The sequence below is a fragment of the Protopterus annectens genome, chromosome 12.part0, assembly GCF_019279795.1.
Source record: "Protopterus annectens isolate FY-2018-M chromosome 12.part0, PAN1.0, whole genome shotgun sequence".
Classification (NCBI taxonomy): Eukaryota; Metazoa; Chordata; order Ceratodontiformes; family Protopteridae; genus Protopterus; species Protopterus annectens.
Window position 1 is genome coordinate 1,353,445,312 of NC_056746.1, and position 7,500 is coordinate 1,353,452,811.

Genomic DNA, 7,500 nt, shown 5'->3' on the forward strand with positions numbered 1-7,500 from the left:
TCCCTTAACAAAGCCGAACTGGGTAGGATCCAGTGTTTGTAGGTCCGCAATATCTTTATTTATGAGGTCCATGATGATCCTTTCCATACCTTTGCAGACCAAGCTAGTCAGGCTTATGGGGCGATAGTTTCCAGGATCCGTTATGGCACCACCTTTGTGGAGAGGGACCACTGTTGCTGTACGACACTCTTTGGGTACATATCCTGTAGTAAGGCTGAGATTGAACAGTAATTTTATGTTTGGGTTTAGCTCTTCTTGGAGTTCATGAAGGACGCAGCCCGGGACACCGTCTTGTCCCACTGATGCTGTGTTTTTTGCTTTGGAGTGGGCGGCTCTTACCTGAGCATCTGAGATGTCAGGGGGGCAGCACTCTGCTGGGATAGATATTTGCCCTTTTGGTGGGGAGGGGGGAGAAGTTTGCGCTGAACCTGTCAGCTAGGATGTAGGCAATGTCTGTGGGTTCGGTGTATTTTTTGTCATTTTGGACTAATTCTGAGCATATCTGGGAATTCCCACCCAGGTTCCTAACATAACTAAAGAAAGCCTTGTGATTATCCTTAGTGTCCTGTGCAATTTTTCTCTCGAAGCTGGCCTTAGACGATTTTATGAGTGCCCGTAGTTTTTTGCTAATACTGATCAGAGATGCCTTCCCTTTTTGGGATTTTGCTCTGTCATGTAGTAGCTTCCTCCTTTTATTGTATAGTTTGTATATGGCTGGGGTCCACCAGACAGGACGTCTGCCTTTGGAGGATTGGGTCTTGGTTTTATTTGGGATTGCATGATCCATGCATTCCTGAAGGTGTTCATAGAATGCGTTTATAAAGGATTCAGCAGTCTGGGCCGTATTTTCCACAGGCCCGGGGGCTTTAAAGGATTCCACCTCGGTTTTGAGAAGTGTGAAATTTGCTTTAGAGAAGTTTTTCACTGAGATTTTCTGGGCAGGGGGTGGGGTCGGGATGTGAAGATCCAGTGAGATTAGTTTATGGTCTGATCTTACCAGTGAGGGATACACTTCTGATGTGGAGCATAGAGTCCCCATGTTGGTGATAATCAGGTCCAGTATGTTTTCCCCTCTTGTGGAAGTGGTAACAAGTTGTTCCATAGCATCTGAGTTTATAAATTCTAGGAACCTTTGGGCTAGGGTGTTGGAGCTAGAGTAATGCTCCAAGTCTATGTTTGGGTAGTTGAAGTCACCCAATATAATGGTGTTTGGAGAGACCTTCATATTTTCCAGTGTTCTCAGGAAGGCCGAGTGGGGTTCCTGGGTTTGGGAGGGTGGTCTGCAGCAGGCTATAAACTGGAAGGCAGTTTTACCCACTGTTAGTTGCACATGGATAGTCTCTGATGCTTTGTGCTGTGCCACCAACCAGGAGGTATGGGTATCTTTGACGAATATTGATACTCCCCCTCCTTTTGTGGTTCGGTCCAAGTTTTGGGGCCGAAAAGCATGGTATGAGGTATAACCTGGTAGTGCTGGGGTGCTTTCGGGAGCCTTGAACCAGGTTTCTGTTACCGCACAGATATCAGTGTTCTCCATGCTAAGGAGAGATTTGAGTGCGTGCATCTTGAGGTTTAGACTTCTGGCGTTGAGTAGCATTACTCTTAGTTTCTTATCCCTTGTGATACCTATGGAGGTGGGTTTGTCTTTTGAGCCTTGCCTAAAAAAGGCACTATGGGGGTAGCAAGAGCCATTTCCAATATCCGAAAGCCCAGGGGTGACAGGTGCAAGCCGTCCCTAGCGAAGCATCGTGGCTTGTCAAGCATGTCATCCCAGGCTGACAGGCATTGGATCCCCTTTGAATGACACCAATATTTAAGCCAATTGTATCTTGATTTATATCGTACCTTGAATTATATCTACACTGCATTAATAGTACCTTGAATTATATATACACTGCATTAATAGTACCTTGACTTATATATACAATGCATTAATAGTACCTTGCATTATGTATACACTGCATTAATAGTACCTCAAATTATATATATATATATATATATATATATATATATATATATATATATATATACACTGCATTACTTGTACCTTGAATTATATCTACACTGCATTAATAGTACCTTAAATTATATATACACTGCATTAACAGTACCTTGAATTATATTTACCCTGCCTTAATAGTACCTTGAATTATATCTACACTGCATTAATAGTACCTTAAATTATATACACAATGCATTAATAGTACCTTAAATTATATCTACACTGCATTAATAGTACCTTTAAATATTTATACACTGCATTAACAGTACCTTTAATTATATCGACCCTGCATTAATAGTACCTTAAATTATATATACACTGCACTAATAGTACCCTAAATTATATATACAATGCATTAATAGTACCTTGAATTATATATACAGTGCATTAATAGTGCATTGACTTATATTTACAATGCATTAATAGTGCCTTGCCTTATATATACAATGCATTAATAGTACCTTAAATTATGTGTACAGTGGTCCCTCATTAAGTGTCATTAAGTGACTGTGCATGTTGGTGTCTCTGTGTTGTGATGGAACTAATATCTTTATGTGATAAATATGGATTTAATAAGAGAATGAGAAACATTTTTTCATCTGCATTGTCGTTGTCAAAACTGTATTTTCTTTGAGTGATATCTGTTGGGGTACAAAAGTAAAAATTCATAATTTTGTTTTAACATGTTGGGTTGTTTCTTTCTTTTAGCATATTATAAAACAAATGGCTTATTAATATGGAATAATTTCAGGGCAATTTTCAAGTAGCTTTGAAATAAAAGTCTGTCTGGTATGGCAATTCCTTTTCTCAGCTTATCCAGATTTGGTTTCTGTGAGCTATTTCAACATACTGCAAGATCCTTATAGATGAAGCTAAATTTGCAATTTTAGAACTAATCAACTCTCTCTAGTTCAATCCTTTATGTAGAGGATTCATATCTGCTCTCTTATATTCTATATGTACCAATCATTTCACCCATTATTTCACCAGAATATCAATAATTATAATTTTCCTTTCTTATTTTGAGCATCTAAAAATAAATTGGTGGTTTAGTCTGTTTATCTTCATTGACTGGCATTCTTTTACCTTTTGTCAGAGATCTTTGTAACCTTTTTTCTTTGAAATGACAATAATTTCTTATCATGGGTGCAGTTACCTTATGATGTAGGGTTGACCAAGTAAAGCCACTGATCAGAATATAGGCTTTTACAAATATGAAACGTAAACCGAATTTATATCTCACTTGCCATTGTGAAGATGAGATCCCAAAGGTTTGGACAAGGAATATGTTTCCTCATGATAAGAATAATTATGTAAGGGCATATGTGCAGATATAAGAGAAGGTGGTTTAAAAGAAAAGTTTCTTTTTGTGAGGACATGATGGACTGTGGCTGTAGGCATTAACTCTTACAGTGCTGACATCAATATTTCTGGTGCTACAAGATAAATGACATGGCGATCTGACTCCCATTACTGATACGTACTATTATACAAAGGGAACAGTCCTTAAGGGTGTACATTAACTGTCAAGTGCTGCCTTAGGTAATATATAACCCATGCCATGCACAAATGAGCCTTACACTGTACAGCTATAGATCAGGGTTAAAATCACTGGTTCCTCAGGATTTCACCCAACTTGGACTAAGCTGATTGCCTTCCAGTGCAGTGTTAGCAACAGTATTCAAAACCAAACAAAAACAATTTTGCAATCGCATTAACACAATATATTACAGCATAAGAGATTGAATTGTACATCTCTAGTCCCCAACATTGTCTCTTGCAAGGTTTTCAGTTGTGATACTACCAGTTAGACACTAACAAAACAAGAACGCTTCTTGCTGCTTGTGATTTTAAACCAACCTCTAAATATTTAAATTATATAAATTATGTCAGAGTTGTCAACCTTCACAGGGTGGGTGACACATTGCTGTGATTACAAGAAAATATGTAATCCCTTAATCTAAGTGAAACATTAGCCACAGAGCATTATACTGTAGATAGTAAAATTATTTACCTGGAATAACAAATTTAAAGAATGATCTTTTCAAATACATATTCACGCAAAACATAACTTCAACAAGAAATTGAAAACAAAACAGATAGAAAATTTTTAAAAAAACAGGCAGAAAATGACAAAAAAAATCTTGGTTAATAGCTGAAGTAGAAACTATTTGCTTCTACATTAATATATTATGTGCCCTTACCAGATCTGGCTTTGATATCCAAAAAATAAAATTTTCAGAGCCATTGCTTAGTATAATACCACAGATATCTGTGCTCAGGGGTAAGACCCTCTTATGTATCAGTCCCCAAACAAGATTTCTTGTGGCTTTCATTTGAATTATTAAAAGCTTTCCTGTTTTCACAGTTACATACTGTGGGGGGGGGGGGTGAGCAGGAATGAGCACATCACAAGAAGCTACTTTCAGCTAAAGCCTCAACAAATTTTTTTTTCACTGCCAAATGCAGTTGTATACCATTGTACACATTTTTTTTCATGTGTTACATTTTTAGAGACAAGGTAAATGCCGAGTAGCTTTTATGTTTATCTTTCAACAATTATTTTGCCACATTTTTAAATTTGATGTAGATAGCTCACTTTCATGCATTTTTTATTTAGAGCAGCAACACCCTTCTTACACATCTCCCTCCTTCATGGAGTCAGGCAAGTTTTAGTAATAAGCCCTCAAGGAAAAGTCTACAGTAAATGCTACATTTCTTGCAAAAGCCATATAATTTCTATTTCTGAAAGATCTGCTGAGATTTTGTTGATAGGATAGAACAGTTTTGCCATTGTTACCTGGATTTTTTTTTTTTGCCCTGGTAGATAACCTAGCATTTTTGACTTTTTACTATGAGAGGTGGGTAAACAAGCTATGTATCTTTTGTATCTTTTGTTATGCCTGGTCAATAAAATAAAAAATATCGTCTAAGCCCCTTTTTTGTATGCTTTATTTTTATATGGCCTGAAAAAAATGTATATGCTGTACACAGAGCTGCCTGATGATAGCTTGGGTCTTCTAATTGCTGCAACACATTTCATCCCAGCTCCTTTTAGAAGAAATCCACTACCCCCTGACCAATGTTGTTTTAGTTCATGCTTTTTACTGCCGCTTATGTCATTTTCTAAAGTAGCCACTTTACCAGCCTCTACTGGATTTATGGATTATGGTTAGATCTCACTGTTTGTGCCTTTCTTGCATAACTGCATCCATGCTTTGCTTCAATATACTGACATGTACAGAAGGCCATTATTTCGCTATCAGACTCATTATTTAATACATATGTGCTGGGACAGTATCGGTCACTCTGCCACCTGCTTAACTTCCTGGCCTCCAGTCCCAGTCTAAATGCACTGTGATTATTTAAAGCACCAGAGTCATATAAACGGCCACTCCTAGACATTAAATACCTAATTATGTTCATGTAATTGCCACAAACTCAAGCACTGCACGTAAGGACAAGTAACAGTTTCAGAGGGAGGGGTCTACAGAATCAATATGATGTATGTTTGTGCAAATATTGTTTCATATGAAAAGGATAATATCAGATAGAACTTCCACAGCATTTGAAATATTATTTTTACAGTCTTCACTCTCTGCATACTTTACTTAATAAAAGCGACTCTAGGATCATATCACCTTATGGAAACACAGCCTCCCCTTTGCAGTACCCAGATTCGAGCAGCTCAGAATTCAAATGTGTGCGCATTATCATGCATGTGGCGATCAACCTGTTACCCTAGTCTGCAAAAGGATAAGAACCCCTTTTGGTTTGTAGCCTGACATTATCTTCTTATGATACTATCTGTGTGTAATTAGGAGGGTAGGAGCCAAATCCAGCTCACATGCTAATATTGTGCATGACAAATTGTTTTAAAATTGTTCTTATTTTTGTTTTTGCTTTTGCATACCAACAGGAACAGCTGAAGAGAAGAGTGGAAGTCTGGAGGTCTAAAGTAAACTTAAAATGTCATAGTAAATGCCCACAAAGTAGAACGATCTGTCTTATTTATAGACTGCTCTGTAATAATTGGTAAAGCAGGACTATCTTACTCACCTGTGCCACCTTAATGGGTATAATACATAACCCAAAATTCAGTTAGATTGGTAGTGATAAATGGCACTCATATTGTGATTGTTAGGTTTGCAATATAGTATTTTCATCTGATACAGACCCTATAGAAATGAATTCTCTCAATATCTTCTTAAGCCATCAGTAAAACTGCACCATTATTTTTTCACTTTATTTCTTCTAATCATCACCTTTTTAGCTTCTTTATCTCCCTTCTGCTTACTGATCATCCACTATCTCTGATCGGTGGGCTTATCTGTTCCCTAAATAGTGAGACCTAATCACATATGCCATTATTCAGGGACCTAGCAAGGGTTTTCCCTGTTAAGGCCCCAGCTTCATCCCTTGGTAGCTGAGGGTTATCGTCCTCATCACTGCAAGGATCTACTATGCTCTCCAGCTACATGTGAGGGTCTCCCACACTGCTGTGTCTGAGGCCTGTGGCCACTGAATTGGTAAACCAAGCCTATGGGCATAGTTATGACTACTTCACTTGTAAGACTACTTATTTATGCGGTAAAGACAGCCACTGTCTTGCTATTCCCTTCGCCATTGTAGGTCTGGCAGTGTCTGCACGCCCTTCTAGCCTCTTCCAGCACCCAATGCTAGCATCTGAGACATAATCAAGACTGATTCCCCCATGCCAAAGAGCCAGACACATCTGTAACTTCTTGTTTACTCCAGTGACCACACCAAATCTCATTATGTCAAATTATTAGTTATTCTTTTTGCAAGGCTAGCAAATGTTTGCATAAAGTCTGTAGGTCCGCCACATCTACAGTCCCACCCCAAAAACGCTGAAGGTAGTTAAACTGCAGGGGTTTAAATTTACACATTTTGCACAAGGTGTGCGTTGTTAAGTCCGGACACTTCACACACCATCAAATGTTGGTAAAGCAGATTTACAAATTTTGCACAAAAATGTTTTCTGTCACTGGATAATAAATTATATTTTGTAAAAACTTTGCTATCTTAGATAATGATACTTTTACCTGCATCAGTAGAGGGATAGCAATGCTCATTTCACTATGGCATTTTAGAGCATTGCTGTTATATACACATTGTTAGTAAACCATGTCAAGTCAAAATGTAGCATTTAGTACCCCCCACATGACATTATAGTCCTACTCTGGCCTTGCAAAATAATACCTAATTATTTTTAACAAGTCCAAATATCATGACCATAATGCTAATATCTATAAAAGTATATACTTTAACACTGTTGCATTTTTTCTTTCTTAGATAGCAATCTAAAGAAATCTGGATGTTCAGAACATAAATGTTATAAAATGCAGTTCAACTACATTTTCGAAATGGAAGGGTATTACATTATGAATGAACCCAGTAGTTGCTAAGCATTTTAAATCTATATAATGTCTCATAAATGACCTCTAACAAAATGAGATGTGGCCTTTTTTTGCATT